The sequence below is a fragment of the Macaca nemestrina genome, chromosome 15 (assembly GCF_043159975.1).
Source record: "Macaca nemestrina isolate mMacNem1 chromosome 15, mMacNem.hap1, whole genome shotgun sequence".
NCBI classification, from domain to species: domain Eukaryota; kingdom Metazoa; phylum Chordata; class Mammalia; order Primates; family Cercopithecidae; genus Macaca; species Macaca nemestrina.
The window spans coordinates 17,208,271-17,224,463 of record NC_092139.1 but is presented as its reverse complement, the minus strand read 5'-3'; the positions used below and the strand labels follow the sequence as shown (position 1 = coordinate 17,224,463).

At 39.4% G+C, this 16,193-nt stretch overlaps 1 protein-coding gene across 5 annotated transcripts in view; it reads left to right on the top strand.

Moving 5' to 3' along the window:
- Positions 1 to 16,193, top strand: part of LOC105496496 (nuclear receptor coactivator 3) — a 157,506-nt gene that overhangs the window by 108,372 nt on the left and 32,941 nt on the right. The gene's annotated exons all lie outside the window — the stretch shown is intronic.

The window sequence follows — 16,193 nt, the reverse complement described above, 5'->3', positions numbered from 1 at the left end:
TGCAGATAGTAGATACTAAAGCATCTGTTTATTTACTTACTTATCTACTTACTTGCTTTATTTACTTACCACCGCACCTGACTAATTTTTTTGTATTTTGTAGAGACAGGGTCCTGCCACGTTGCCCAGGCTGGTCTTGAACTTCTGGCAAGTGACCCTCCTACCTTAGCCTCCTAAAGTGTTGGGAGTCACAGGCATGAGCCACTGCTCCTGGCCCTAAAATATTTATTATATGAACGTGGAGTATCTTGGAGAAGCCAGACCCAGTCTCAGGCTCTCAGCCCCAACCTTAATCTAATATAGTGGCTCTCAATGTGTGGTGCGTGGACCCCTGGTAGTCTCTGACAACCTTTTAAGGGGTCTACATGGTTAGGACTGTTCTCATAATAACGCTAATGTGTTATTTGCTATTTTCATCCTGTTGGTGTTTGCACTGATGGTGGAAACGCAGTGATGCATAAAATTGCTGACACCTTACCATGAATTAAGGCAGTGGCACCAGACTCTGCTTTTAGGTAGACACTGCATTCTTCACTGCCATGGGCTCATAAAGAAAAAAAAAATCAATTTTCCACTGAGGATCTGAGGATTGTCCATGATGAAGCAACAACACTACACCTGGCCCTCATTCACTTTTTTCCTTAAGTACCTTTCACTGTACCTTTAAGTACTGTTGTTTTAATGTTCTGTGTGATGAGAATGGAAAATGTGCACAAAGACTTCTGCCTACCAAAGTATGATGGCTGTCTCCAGGAACAGCACTTGCGCAGTTGTTTGCATTGTGAACTGAAGTATCCACTTTTTTCATGGAACACCATTTTTACTTGAATGACTGACAAACCATGGCTATTGAGTCTTGGTTATTTGGAGACTGTCTTGAAATTGAGTGAGGTGAACCTATCACTACAGGGAAAACATCTGACTGTATTGGTTGACAGTGATAACATTTGAGCTTCAAGTGAAATTATAAGTAAGTAAACTTCAATCTGCCACCCTGAGCATGACAGCATTTTATTACTTTCCTGATGAGATGGGTGATGACATTAATGAATATGGGTTTAAAAAGTTGTGTAATGAGATGTACCAGCATTTGGAAGATCTATTTTAACTCAGTGAACCAGTATTATCTAAATGACCCAGTGTTTGATTATACAGTGATGCATGGGTTAAAGATCTGTTCAGAGTGCAAGTTAGATCCCAGTGCATTTTAATGAGACAGCATGAAAATTCATTTATATGGTTTCAGATTCTACTTTGCAACTGTAGGAGACTAGAATATGCCACCCTAAAATATGCCTGTTTGGTGTAAGCATTATTTTGAGAAGCAGACACAGGAGAAGTTCTGAAAACAGAGTAGAAGTTACGCTTTTGTAAGGGAAAATTTATATCTATAAAGGAAATCTCCCTTGTAAGGGTGTCTTCCTCATTACCAGGAAAAGGATGACTCAATCACTAGAAACTTACTAATGGAGAAGGCATAGACTTAAATCTGTATAACAAGCCTTACTGTTGTTTACCATGCTTTTCTTGGTGTTGGTCACCTCTCCATAACCATTGCTCCCCAGCCCCTGTGCCCTTCTTTATTTGTTTCAGCTGAAGTCTGAATTCTAAGCCACCTCTTAGAAATGAAAAGACTTTACTCATTTCTCTGGGTATCTCTCATGGATATGTGAGGTATATTTATTATATTTCTGATTTTCTCTTGTTATTTTGTCTTTTGTTAAGGAGTCTGACCCAACTAGGAACTCAGATAGGGTAGAGGAAAAATTATTTTTTTCTCTCCTATAAAACTCATCTTTAAGAAATTACCACTTGTTTTAGTGTAATATCAAGAAATATCCATAATTACTTATAAAAGGTTATTAAAATAGTCTTTCCTTTTACAAGTACATGTCTTTGTGAGGCCAGATTTTCTTTATATCCTTAAATCGAGATAACATTGTGCCAGATTGAATGCAGAAGTAAATAACTGTTTTCTAGTAAGTCAGGTTATTATTTGCAAATATGTAAACAGTGTAATTCTCATTGTTTCAGAATTTTTTTTTTTTTTTTTGGCAAAAATTGTTACTTACGTTAATATATGATGGGCTTTAAAAAGTGAATGAGGGCCAGGTGTAGTGGCTCATGCCTGTAATCCCAGCACTTTGGGAGGCCAGGCAGGTATATCACTTGAGGGTCACGAGTTTGAGACTAGCCTGGCCAACATGGTGAAACCCTGTCTCTACTAAAAATACAAAAATTAGCTGGGCGTGGTGGCAGGCGACTGTAATCCCAACTACTTGGGAGGCTGGGGCAGGAGAATCGCTTGAACTGGGGAGGTGGAGGTTGCAATGAGCCAGGACTGCGGCATTGCACTCCAGCCCAGTCTGGGTGACAAGAGCAAAACTCCATCTCAAAAAACAAAACAAAACAAACAAAAAAAGTGAATGAGTCTGGCGTGGTGGCTCATCCCTATAATTCCAACACTTTGGGAGGTCAAGGCGGAGCCTTGGAGTTAGAGAGCAGCCTGGGAAACATAGCAAGACCTTGTCTCTACTAAAAATTAAAAAAAACCCAGCTGGGCATGGTGGCACATGCCTGTGGTTCCAGCTACTTGGGAGGCTGAGGTGGGAGGATCACTTCAGCCCAGCAGATCGAAGCTACAGTGAGCTGTGATCACACCACTGCCCTCCAGCCTGGGTGAGAGCTGAGACCCTGTCTCCACAAAAAAAAAAAAAAAAAAAAAGTGAATGTTTCAAATGCTTCTAAGTTTTAATTTCTAATATTAGTGAATACTGACATAACCCATATAGCAGAAGTTATTACAGGTTTCCAGTTTTTAAGAGGTAAAGGAATCCTGAGATCAAAAGGCTTGAAATCTAGTTAATTTGGTTGGAACTCTAGAAGCAATTGACTTAAACCTTTCACCTTGTTGTATTTGGTGTCTTATAGCACACCCAGTTCCTGCTACAACTGCCTCTATTCTGTGCTGCTTAAATACAGAGGAGGTCTGAGCTAACCAATCTGAAGTTTGGCCAATTTCAGGGGCATTTAGTTGTTAACCTGAATATACTTCTTTTATTAGTAAGAAACATACCTACTATAGAGATTTAGGACTTTGAACAGCTGTATAACATTATAGGCTATGTCTGGTACTCAGTTGTTTCTGTTTCTGAGTCACAGATCAGCCATTAATTTTAAATAAAGACGTTTTGTAGCATATAGTACAATTTCTGATGATCTACTTACTAGTTTGTTAATTCCTGACACTGAGTCATCAGCTCCTTGAAGGCAAAAATACCTGTTTTGATCAACAATTCATCCACACCAAGCACTTAGCATAGGGGATACTATTTCTTTTTTCTATGTGGATGACACCCAATATGTTGAACAGTGACCACTCTTAAGATACTTGGTGAAGCAGGTTTTGGTTTTAACCAGTTTAGGTGTATGGATGCTTTTATAGAAGTTCATAATATTTTCTTGCCTCAAATATTCTCTAACAGTAATGAGGTGCCCCCAGCTTCATTTACTAGACATGGATAGGCAGGTTTTGTGAAGTACAGAAAAAAAGCTCTTTAAAGTTATGGATCATGTCACGAGGTCAGGAGTTTGAGACCATCCTGGCCAACATGGTGAAACCCCATCTCTACTAAAATACAAAAAATTAGCCAGGCATGGTGGTGCACACCTGTAGTCCTAGCTACTCAGGAGGCTGAGGCAGGGGAATTCCTTGAACCCAGGAGGCAGAGATTGCGGTAAGCTGAGATTGTGCCACTGCACTCCATCCTGGGTGACAGAGCGAGACTCCGTCTCAAAAAAAAAAAAAAAAAAAAAAAAAAAAAAGTTGTGGATCATGAAACTAACATTTGAATAGCAACAAGAAAAAACAAAAATTGAATGATGTACTTCTCCTCCTGTTTTCAGTATTTTATATTTTTACTTACTGCAGATTTCTTCCCTGAAGCAATCTTGACCTAATGGTGTAAATGTTTAGCTCCACATAAGACTGTAGCTATTTTTTAGAGAGGAATGGAGAGGGTCAAGTGTTTTATTGAGTTTCAGTTTTGATACCTTTTAACCTTTTTACTCACCCTCCAGAAAGCAAATAATGTTGAAAGCTTTTTTTATTTTTTAACTTTTTGATATATATTTTCTTATTCATTATTTGTATTGTTGTCATCAGATGAATAATGGCTTTAGAGATTTACTTGAAAAGACAAATTCTGTTATCAGACACGTAACTTCTAGGGATGTGGAAACTATTATTATTGTTACTGTTTTGAGATAGGGTCTTGCTCTGTCCCCCAGGCTAGAGTGTAGTGATCATGGTTCACTGCAGACTTGACCTCCTGGGCTCAAGTGATCCTCCCACCTGAGCTTCCTGAATAGCTGGGACCACAGGCACATGCTGCCCAGCTAATTTTGGTGTTTTTGCAGAGACAGAATTTCACTGTGTTGCCCAGGCTGGTCCCAAACTGCTGAGCTCAAGCAATCCTCTTGCCCCAGCCTCCCAAATTGCTGGGATTACAGGTGTGAGCTACTGAAACTGGCCCGGAAACATTTTTAAAAAAGGATTATTTTGAATTTAAAGTTATTTAATAATTGTTGAAGAGTAACAAGCTGTGAGGTCAGGAAAGAAAGGACTGAGCCACAGACTAAGCAGCAGTACAGATGATGACCTATTCAGGAAGTCTTGTGAGTCAGACTTGCCATGTCGTGTTGCTAGAGTTACAGATCTGCTCCAACCTCTTTGCTTTTATAAGAAGGACATCTCTGTCTGTGTTCTACCTTCAGTATATTTTCTTTGAAAAATTAACTCAAAAGTCTTTTATTAGCTTTACATTTATTTCTACAATGGTAATTTTTGTAATATCAGTGTTGCAGGTAAGCAAACTCATTGTATCCTCTATTTTTGATATTGCTGGACAGGGCTAACTTTAGTACTATAGGGGGAAGTGTGTTATTTTGTTTTTTACTCTACAAGCACTCTGGTTTAGGAGTATTTATCTGTCTTGCTTTTGACCATGGTTACCATTCCCCCTCTTCATTGTTTACTTAGTGTACCATGGTACACTTTATGTACCATCCTTGCTGCTCTCAGCTGTTTGGTTACCAGGTGGCTAATGTTGTCACCTCTTAAGCTTTAACATTTATTTCTCAATACTTTTTTTTCCTCTGTGAGGTAGATGGAAAGAATAGATTAGAAGAGAATGGGGCACATGCTGTGATCATCTCTCCTTTACATCTTTATTGCTTATTAATTTAATTTATATCAGATTTCATTTCTGCTCTGTGCACATACCCACTTCTCCCTCCCCACCACTCTTTATCCAGTTCTTTCTCACTTACCTTAGCATGGCTAAAATCTTTGATTTTTATTTCTCTCTTTCTTCCTCTGCTGTTTATATTTTCATTATATGCCACAGGGACAAACTTAGGTATAAATACTACTTTTGATGTAGAGATATTTATGTCTGTCGAAGGAAAATTAAACTACAAACCCCAGAGGTAAAAAGTGGTACACAATACTGGGGTTTTAAAAATCTCCTCCTTGGCCGGGCGTAGTGGCTCATGCCTGTAATCCCAGGACTTTGGGAGGCCAGGGCGGGTGGGTCACCTGAGGTCAGAAGTTCGAGACCAGCCTGGCCAATATGGCGAAACCCCGTTTCTACTAATAATACAAAAATGAGGTGAGTATACTGGTGGCTGCCTGTAATCCCAGCTACTTGGGAGGCTGAGGCAGGAGAATCGCTTGAATCTGGGAGGCGGAGGTTTTAGTGAGCCAAGATTGTGTCACTGCATTCCAGCCTGGGCGACAGAGTAAGACTCCATCTCAAAAACAAAACAAAACAAGCCCCACTCCTTCTGCTCCTCAAGACCAGGGTCTCACTCCCTTTGCCCAGGCTGGAGTGCAGTGGTGCGATCCTTGGCTCACTGAAACCTCTGCCTCCTGGGCTCAGGTGATACTCCCACCTCAGCTTCCTGAGTAGCTGGGACTACAGGTGTGCTTCACCATGCTCGGCTAAATGTTTTGTATTTTTTGTAGAGAAGGGGTTTTGCCATGTTGCGCAGGCTGGTCTTGAAGTCCCGTGTTCAAGCTGCCCTTCCATCTTGGCTTCCTAAAGTGTTGGGATTACAAGTGTGAGCCACCGTGCCCAGCCAAATTACCTCTTTTTAACTCTGTAAAAGGAGAACCTTCTGTGTCTTTTTTTTTTTTTTTTTTTTTTTGAGACGGAGTCTCGCTGTGTCGCCCAGGCTGGAGTGCAGTGGCCGGATCTCAGCTCACTGCAAGCTCTGCCTCCCGGGTTTTTACGCCATTCTCCTGCCTCAGCCTCCCGAGTAGCCGGGACTACAGGCGCCTGCCACCTCGCCCGGCTAGTTTTTTGTATTTTTTAGTAGAGACGGGGTTTCACCGTGTTAGCCAGGATGGTCTCGAACTCCTGACCTCGTGATCCGCCCGTCTCGGCCTCCCAAAGTGCTGGGATTACAGGCTTGAGCCACCGCGCCCGGCCCCTTCTGTGTCTTGTAAGAAGATATGGAGTTAGTCAAAAGTATAGCTGATGGGAAGGCAAAAGAGAACTGGAGTTGGAAAAGAGAAGAGGAATGGTGGTAGTGAAAAAAAAGAGTTTGTAATAAAATAGAGTTACATACAAGTTTATACAATGGTTTAGAGCTTACAAGGTAGGAAGCAGAGACAGAAATAGTGTAATATATAAAATGTTATAGTAAAAGTATGGAAAATGCTTAGGATAAAGAAGGGAAAACTTTGTCTAATTAGGAGAGTTGGGGATGGTTTTACCAGAGGTGCAAATTAATCTTGAAGGGCAAGAATATTCTAGATGGAAAAGCGGTGTGGGAAAGATTTAAAAAAAAAAATAGTGACTTAAGGTTAAAATAAAGGAAATGTTTCAGTTACCTTTATTAAAAACTTTTAGTATAAAAATCATTTTGGTGGTTGCTGGTGGTGATTGATGAGGAAGAAGTATGACTGGTAACAGGTTGATTAAACTGAAGCCAAATTCAAGTTTATGAAGCTCAGACTTAAGTCTGTTCTTGTATATGAGATAGGTTCAGTGTATTAAATTGTAGAAGTCAGTGGAACCTTTAAAACAAGAGTTACCCAGCTAGTTAGTATGCTGTCAGGAGAGGGTAATTTGATTTAGGTTTAGATGGAATTGGCTTCCTTAACTCCCTCTGTACAGTGTATATCTGTGAACTTCAACTCTGTTGCTCACGTAGAGGTTGAGAAGTCTCTTGGCAGCAAGCTTCCAGTTGCAACTAACACCTGAGTTGGCTAATTGGTATGCCCAGTTCTGGCACTCTACTCTCTGGGGAGTTTATGTTTGAATTCAACGTCATCAGGTTTAAACTGGAACATAAATAAGCAAAAAGGAAGAGAGAATGGAACCTTGTGCATAAAATAATTTACATTCAGATGCTTTTCTGTTCAATTTATATATTAAAAATTGGATGTTTTATTGTTTCTTGCTAGCCCTTCACCCAATATGCTGACATTATAAAGGAAAGATAGTGGAGAAGAAATTACCAAGAACTGAGGTTGTACTGTTTTCTTGTATATGTCTCCACCAAGGTAGTTCTTCTTGTAGATACCATGTTTATGTTTTGTTTCTAAAAACTGTAGGCTCCTAGCTTTGCTATTCATTGTGTTCATACGATTCCTTTTTTTTTTTTTTTTTTTAAAACACTTATCCAATTTAATTGTTTTTCTCTTTTCCTGTTCTGCTAGCCTGAGAGTTCTCATAGTTGGTAGTGACATTTATCTCTGTTTTCTGGGCCTAAAATGATTCTGGGCATGCAAAATGTTTGAGCTGAAATGGAATTAAATTGGGGAAAAAAAAAAGGATTGTGTTATACTTTATCCTACAAAACATTATAGCAAATTAGCCACAAAACAAAAGGATATAAAAAATTTCAATCTCTCTGGCAGAGGATGAGGAAGCAAAAGAAAAATAAATAAGTAGGCCATGCTCAGTGGCTCACGCCTGTAGTCCCAGCACTTAGGGAGGCTGAGGCCAGTGGATCATGAGATCAGGAGTTCGAGACCAACCTTTCCAAGATGGTGAACCCCCCCATCTCTACTAAAAATATAAAAATTAGCTGGGCGTGGTGGTGGGCACCTGTAATCCCAGCTACTTGGGAGGCTGAGGCAGGAGAATTGCCTGAACCTGGGAGGCAGAGGTTGCAGTGAGCTGAGATTGTGCCACTGCCACTTGCTCTGTCCCTGGGCAACAGAGCAAGACTCTGTCTTAAAAAAAATAAAAAAATAAAAAAAATTTTATTTCCTCTCCTGCTTATCTCCTCAGAGCTCTTAACTTCCTTACCAGAACTGAAAGGAAACAAAGATAGGAGATACTAACTGGAAGAGTCATCCAATTGAGGAGGAAGCTTTTATAACAGTTCCATGTTTATGAACTTGTCTCTTCCCTGCCTTCTCCTGTCCCTTACACACACATGTTATATTTGTCTTCAGTTCTTTCTCCATGGTACCAGTTCTCTGGGAGCTCCTCTTATTTTATTTGTAAGGGTATGAATGACGGATTGAAAGAAGATTAAGAAACTTACTGATATTTTTAGGGTAGAGAAAAAAACCTTGTAAAATTAAGCCCTTGTGTTAACTAGTGGTAGTTATTTTCTAAGTTGCCTAATTAGGAATTTGAGAATTTGGAATTTGAGTTTTGGGTAGAACTTTTATGTATGACTGTCTCATTCTTCCCAAGAACTTGTTTTTCTGATTGACTTGAGCAGTCTCTGCTTTACATATTGCTTGAAGCAGTTTTTAATAAACCAGTTCAGATCCATAGCTGTTTGAAAAAATTTCCCTAAGTTACTGTGATTCTCAAGAAATACACCAAACCTCTCTCTAATTAGTGTATTTAATCATACCTTATATAAGTTAGGGAAACAAGCCTCATGGATAAACTAAATTGCTGCTGGGATAGTCAAGTAGCTCCACCATTTCATCATAGCAAACCAAAGAATAACAATACTTGACTGACCATTTTAGGGTATAGTTTGTACTTTTCGATCTCAAATTTTCCTTTTGCTATGTGAGCCATTGACCATCTCAAGTGGAAGTAAGGGTCATGGGTAATATTAGAACACCACAAAGGGCAGTTTAGTGACTTTGGAGGGTAATGGTTAGGTAAGGTGCTTGAGGGGAGCATTAGTATCTGCTAAGCTTGAGCAACTCCTTGCCTCTGTCCCTAATACTGCATGCCCCTAAACTATGGCTGTCATAACCTCTCAGTGTTCTTACTGATAAGCTGAGAAATTTTCTGGCTAACTGGTTGGCTATAGTGTGATTCAGTGGTATAAATGGCTTGTTTTGGTGGTGTTTGGGGGTGGAATAAAATGCCCAAGAAACATTTGATACATATTTTGTTGGTTATGAAGTCTGAAAAAATATTGTAGTTCTAGCTCTGCCATCCAGAGTCTGTGTGTGATCTAGTGGAAAGTTATTTAGCCATTTCCCTATCTGTAAAATGGGACTATTGTAGTAATACATACTCTGGAGGGTCCTGGTAAATAAATTATCCAGTGTATGTGAGATGCCTAGCATTGTACTACCACAAAATTATCTCCTCATTTCTCCCTTATTAATTCAGGAAAAGTAAACCATTTTAGTTGGTCCCTATGTCAATTTAGATTTACTGGATAACCCATCTCCTGTTTTGGCACAGTATAGCTTTTCTTAGGTCCCCCAAAATAACTTCTTGCATGCCTAATGAACACCGGTAGTGTTGATTGATATCTTTTCCTTTTGGACCTGGAGTATTTCCTGTATCCTTGTCCATTTGGCTAATTTGCTGAGTATAATCAAACTTTTTCCCTCCTGTCTTAATCCCAAATAACCAAAAGGAAAGCTGATAAGTGCTGCTAAGCCTAATACCAAAATTTTCATGGTTTTTGAGCTAGCAGGTATAATCCTTTGCTGATTTTTAGCTTTAATTAGTTATTCCATGAAAGTTCATTTTCTAGCAATTTATTATATATTCCGTTGATGTCTAAGCTTCAGCATGTTCCATAGCTTGAATGTTACGTATAGAAAGGCCTATAGTATTTATAGGAAACATTCTATCCAGTTGTTTTAAGATACTTGTTCATTTTAAATCTTATGGATATGCTTTGAACTTTTTCATATAATATAGAAGTAGCATTAGATTTTGATAGCATTGAAAGGTATTCTAATTGTTACTATTCTACATTAAAGTAATTGTGACCAGACACGGTGGCTCACGCCTGTAATCCCAACTCTTTGGGAGGCCGAGGCAGGTGGATCACTTGAGGTCAGGAGTTTGAGACCAGCCTGACCAATATGGTAAAACCCCATTTCTACTAAAAATACAAAAACTAGCCGGGGTGGTGGCAGGCGCCTGTAGTCCCAGCTACTTGGGAGGCTGAGGCAGGAGAATTGCTTGAACCCGGGAGGTGGAGGTTGCAGTGAGCTGAGGTTGCACCACTGCACCCCCCTTCCAAAAAAAAGTAATTGCATAGAATATATTGCTTAAATGCAGGTTTTTGTTTGTTTGTTTGTTTGTTTTTTGAGACCGAGTTTCGTTTTTGTTGTCTAGGCTGGAGTGCAATGCTGGAGTGCAGTGGCACAATCTCTGCTCACTGCAACCTCCACCTCCTGGGTTCAAGCAATCCTCCTGTCTCAACCCCCCAAGTAACTGGGATTACAGGCATGTGCCACCACGCCTGGCTAATTTTGTATTTTTAGTAGAGATGGGGTTTTACTATGTTGGTCAGGCTGGTCTTGAACTCCAGACCTCAGGTGATCCGCCCACCTTGGCCTCCCAAAGTGCTGGGATTACAGGCGTGAGCCACCCCGCCCAGCCTTTTTTAAAATGCAGTCTTAGTGTGCATTGCCATATTTAATACATTTAAGTAGTGTAGCATAGAACTTTTTTTAGTAGAAACATTTTAGATAAGGAAAATAGTTGTAAAAATGGCTTATGGATCTGGGTAGTAGAGTTTATATTGAAAGATTGACTCGGTTTTAGCCTTTGAATTCTGATAAAACGAGAAGTTCCTCCTTCTAGTTCTTTTCGATACTTTGGGGCCAGGGGCTTGAAAAGGCTTCTGAGACTGGATTGTGTATCTTCTTGGAAGTGCATTAGAGGTGCAGTGGAAACTTCAAAATATGGATGCATCTCACAGTTGGATGTATGATATAACTTCAGGAGGACAGATTACTTGGGGGCAAGTATAGGCCCTAATTTCTTTTATATTCAACTATCGGTGATAATATCTAATTGTAGGGAGTCAGAATTAAGAAGGGACTTTATGTTAATAGACTGTTATTTTTTTTTCTTTTTTAGGCAGAGTCTCACTCTGTCACCCAGGCTGGAGTGCAGTGGAGCGGTCTTGGCTCACTGGCAACCTCCGCCTCCCGGGTTCAAGCTTTTCTCCTGCCGCAGCCTCCCGAGTAGTGGGAACTACATGTGCATGCCACCACACGCAGCTAATTTTTGTAGTTTTAGTAGAGATGGGATTTCACCATATTGGCCAGGCTGGTCTTGAACTCCTGACCTCAGGTGATCCACCCGCCTCGGCCTCCCAAAGTGCTGGGATTACAGGTGTGAGCCACCGCGCCTGGCCTAGACTGTTCTTATAATCAAACTTACTGTGAGACTGTTGTGCTATATTATTTCCCCTTTGAAGATGGATTTTATCAACTCTATATATTCTCCAAACTAGATGGGTTGTAATTTAAGATGTAAAACTGTAAGCTAGTCTCAGGCAGTTATTGATCCATGTTTCTTACCGGTTAAGAACTTCATGGTCTTGGTACATGCCTTGCTCCCCTCTCTCATCTTCATTCTTGACTGTTGATTGAAAGTGATCTAGATCTAGTGTGTGCTAGACATTTACCTTTTATATCTTAAAATGAGTAATCTACCAAACTAACATCCCCCCAATGAGAAGGAGACAACAGGTATGGCAACTAAAACAAATGCCATTTTTGATTTTTTGTTTATAACTAAGATTAATACCAAATAGAAAACTACCTGAAGGGTTTGTCATAGTCATTTGTGCTCAGGAATATAATATTGTATATGTTGAAATTATTACTTTGGGGACCAAAAATGCTTTTTTATTTCTCATATTGAGCTTTTTCTTTAGTTTAATGAAATTCAGGAGATGTTTGCTCTACTTCGCTTTTTGTTGTAAAACAATTTGTTATTTATTCTTAGACATTGTGGTGTCTTATACAGTTATACAGTAATGTACCTAAGGTTTGTCCATGTCTAATTAAGAACTACAAATCTACCCAACCTATTCCTGAAAAACCAAGATAGAGACTGGACATGGTGGCACATGCCTGTAATTGCAGTGCTTTGGGAGGCTGAGGCGGGCAGATCAGTTGTGGTCAGGAGTTCGAGACCAGCCTGGCCAACTTGGTGAAACCCTGACTCTATTGAAAATACAAAAATTAGCCAGGTGTGGTGGCACACACCTATAATCCCAGCTACTCGGGAGGCTGAGGCAAGACAATCATTTGAACCCGGGAGGCGGAGGTTGCAGTGAACTGAGATCGTGCCACTGCACTCCAGTCTGGGTGACAAAGTGAGACTCCGTCTCAAAAGCAAAACAAAACAAAACAAAAATAAGATAGAAATATTTTATATCTTAAATAATTATACCTTCATGTTTGGGTAAGCACCTTTTTCATGGTTTTAAGTTATTTTCCCTTAGGTTTTTTTTTTTTTTTTTTTTTGAGACAGAATTCACTCTTGTTGCCCAGGCCCGATTTTGGCTCACCGCAACCTCCACCTCCCAGGTTCAAGCAATTCTGTCTCAGCCTCCTGAGTAGCTGGAATTACAGACATGCACCACCGTCCCTGGCTAATTTTGTATTTTCAGTAGAGATGGGGTTTCTCCACATTGGTCAGGCTGGTCTCTCAAACTCCCGACCTCACGTGATCCGCCCACCTCGGCCTCCCAAAGTGCTGGGATTACAAGCATGAGGCACCCCTGCCAGCCTTCCCTTAGTACCTTTTTGGATAATTAGGTTTGACTCTGTGAAGGAGTAAGTCTGGTAGCAGGAAGATGGCACAGGCTTATGTGTACAGTGTAGCTTGTTTTGTGAGATCAAGAGAAAAAGCTGCATGTGTCTATGGATATAGGTAGACATATTTAGGTTTCATTATATGCACATAAACATTGACTTAACACAAATGATCTGCGTTTCTGGTTTAAACTGATATTTGTACTTATTAATTTTTTTGCATATTAAGAGATTGTCATGGCTTAGTTTTTCTATTGATTTAATTTATGCTGCCAGAATTTATTATAACACTGTATATCAACTGTAGAAGTAAACATTTAAAGAGTTTAAAGCAGTAGGATTGCACTGAATGATTGTTATAGATCAGAATAAAGGAAAATTCTACACTATGATTTAGTAGGTTGAATGTTGCTTTTATATGTGTTCAATATTTATTCAAGACATTTATTGACCACCTATTACGTGGTAGACCCCTTATATTTAATACCAACTTAATACCAAAGAAAGGAAATAATATTGAGAATATAGGCGAAATTATATATTTCAAATTAAAGAAGTGCTGTTATCCACCGAATAGTTTATCCATTTGTTTCAGGGATTCAGCTTATAGACAAAAGCCAAAGTAAGGAAATAATATCTAGAATGTGGAATAAATTACATATTTAAAATAAAGAAATGTAGACTGGGTGTGGTGGGTCATACCTGTAATCCCAGCACTTTGGGAGGCTGAAGCAGGCAGATAACTTGAACCCAGGAGTTCAAGACCAGCCTGGGCAACTTGGTGAGACCCTCTCTCCAAAAAATACAAAAATTAGCTGGGCGTGGTGGTGCTCACCTGTTATCCCAGCTGCTTGGGATACTGAGGCAGGAGGATTGCTTGAGCCTGGGAAGCCGAGGTTGCAGTGAGCTGAGATTGTGCCACTGCACTTCAGCCTGGGTGACACAGTAAGAACCTGTCTTAAAAAAAAAAAAAAGTTGTTACTCAATGGATAGTTTGCCATTCAATTTAAAAATAACCTTTGAATGAAACAAATATAAAACCAATTATAGAGACATAGCAAGAATTATTCTATTTTTGTACTTAAGGAATGGAATCACTATTCTTTTTATTTTATTTATTTATTTTTTTGAGATGAAGTCGCTCTCTGTTACCCAGGCTGGAGTGCAGTGGCTGGGTCTCAGCTTACTGCAACCTCTGTCTCCCGGGTTCATGCGATTCTCCTGCCTCAGCCTCCCTGGTAGCCGGGACTACAGGCGCATGCCACCATGCCCAGCTACTTTTTGTATTTTTAGTAGAGACGGGGTTTCACCATATTGGCCAGGCTGGTCTCGAACTCCTGACCTTGTGATCCACCCGCCTCAGCCTCCCAAAATGCTGGGATTACAGTTGTGAGCCACTGCGCCTGGTTCTTTTTAATTATTTAATTTATTATTATTATTAAGAGACAGAGTCTCACTTGGTCACCGAGGCTGGAGTGCATTGGCGTGATCACAGCTCACTGCAGTCTCAAACTCCTGGGCTCAAGCAGTCTTCCTGTTTTACTCCTAAGTAGTTAATGCTATAGGTGTACCATGATGCCTGGCTTAGGTTTTTAAAAAATTTGTTAGAGACAGGGTGTTACTGTGTTGAACAGATGGGGCTCAAACTCAAGTGATTCTCCTGCCTGAGCCTCCCAAAGCACTGGGATTACTTGAGATACTCTTTTTAAATATGAAAATTGGAAAATCAAAACTGAACATACCTTTAAGTTTAAAACTCTTTTATTTGAGGAAAATTTTAAACTAAAGCAAGGTTGCAAGAAAATAGTATGAAGAGTTTTTCAGTTTATCCCCTCATCAGGATTCACCTAGTGTCAACTCCCTTCCTCATCCTTGCCCTGCCTGTCCTGGTTCCCAGGTTTATTCAACTCACTCATTATATATGCAAGTTTTCTTAACCATGTGAGGATAATTTGCATATGTAATACCCTCTTACCCCAAATATTATACTAAGAATATTGGTCTCTTAAATAACCATAGTTCATTTATCAACTTAAGTATATTTAATATTGACAACATACTTTTATGTCAGTTGTCCATATTCTAATTTTGTCAGTTGATCCAAAAATATTCTTTATAGCATTTTCTTACCTCCAGCACAGGATTCAGTCTAGGATCAAATATTGCATTTAGTTGTATTTTCTTATAGCTTCCTTTAAAATCTGGACTGTTTACAGACTTTCTTTGTCTTTTTTAAAATACAATACCCCCAAGATTGTGTGATCTGACTGTGCTTTAAAGTCATAATAGTGAGCCACTACTAATAAAGGTTAAAGTATTTTTCTGTCCTCCATTTAAACTTGTCATGGGGAAAAAAGCAAATATTGAAATCATCTCAGCTTTTTAGCCTTTCCGTTTTACAACCAAAGTTATAGAATGAATTTTCTTGGTAATTAATACATATTTAGTGCATCTGTAAAGACAATGTTGCAATCTAGATTTTCTGATTTATATTGTGATTTTAATTTTTAATTTTTTTGTTTTTTTTTGCTTTGATTTTTTTTTTAAAGCTACACATTTGAAGTTTGATCAGCATCTTGAGTAAATTTTCATTTTTATAAATCTGTCTTCCTTCCTGGTAGCATTCTGCCACCTAGTGGAAATTTATGTCCTCCAACATATGTCTCAGAATTTAGCTGGAACGCAAGATGCATTTTAATAAGTAAAAAATAGTTTAGAATCGTTGAGGTTCGTTGGTTGACATGTAATTCTTTACAACAGTGAATGCCTTATTCTAAACAAGAGTTTAGTACAGATAAAATTCTTAGCAAATGAGAGCTTAGTAGATGTCTTAAATTGTTACTGAGTATTAAAACCTGCTCATCTTTCTCAACAAGAAGTACTCTACATTTATCTTCTTCATCAATGAAATTTTAACCAAAGCATCCTATTTTTCCATCAGTCAATTTTTTTTTTTTTTTTTTTTTTTTGAGTCTAGCTCTTGTCACCCAGGCTGGAGTGCAGTGGTGCCATCTCGGCTTACTGCAACCTCCACCTCCTGGTTCTAGTGATTCTCCTGCCTCAGCCTCCCAAATAACTAGGATTACAGGCGCCCGCCACCATGGCCAGCTAATTTTTTATTTTTAGTAGAGATGGGGTTTCACCATGTTGGTCAGGCTGGTCTCAAACTCCTGACCTC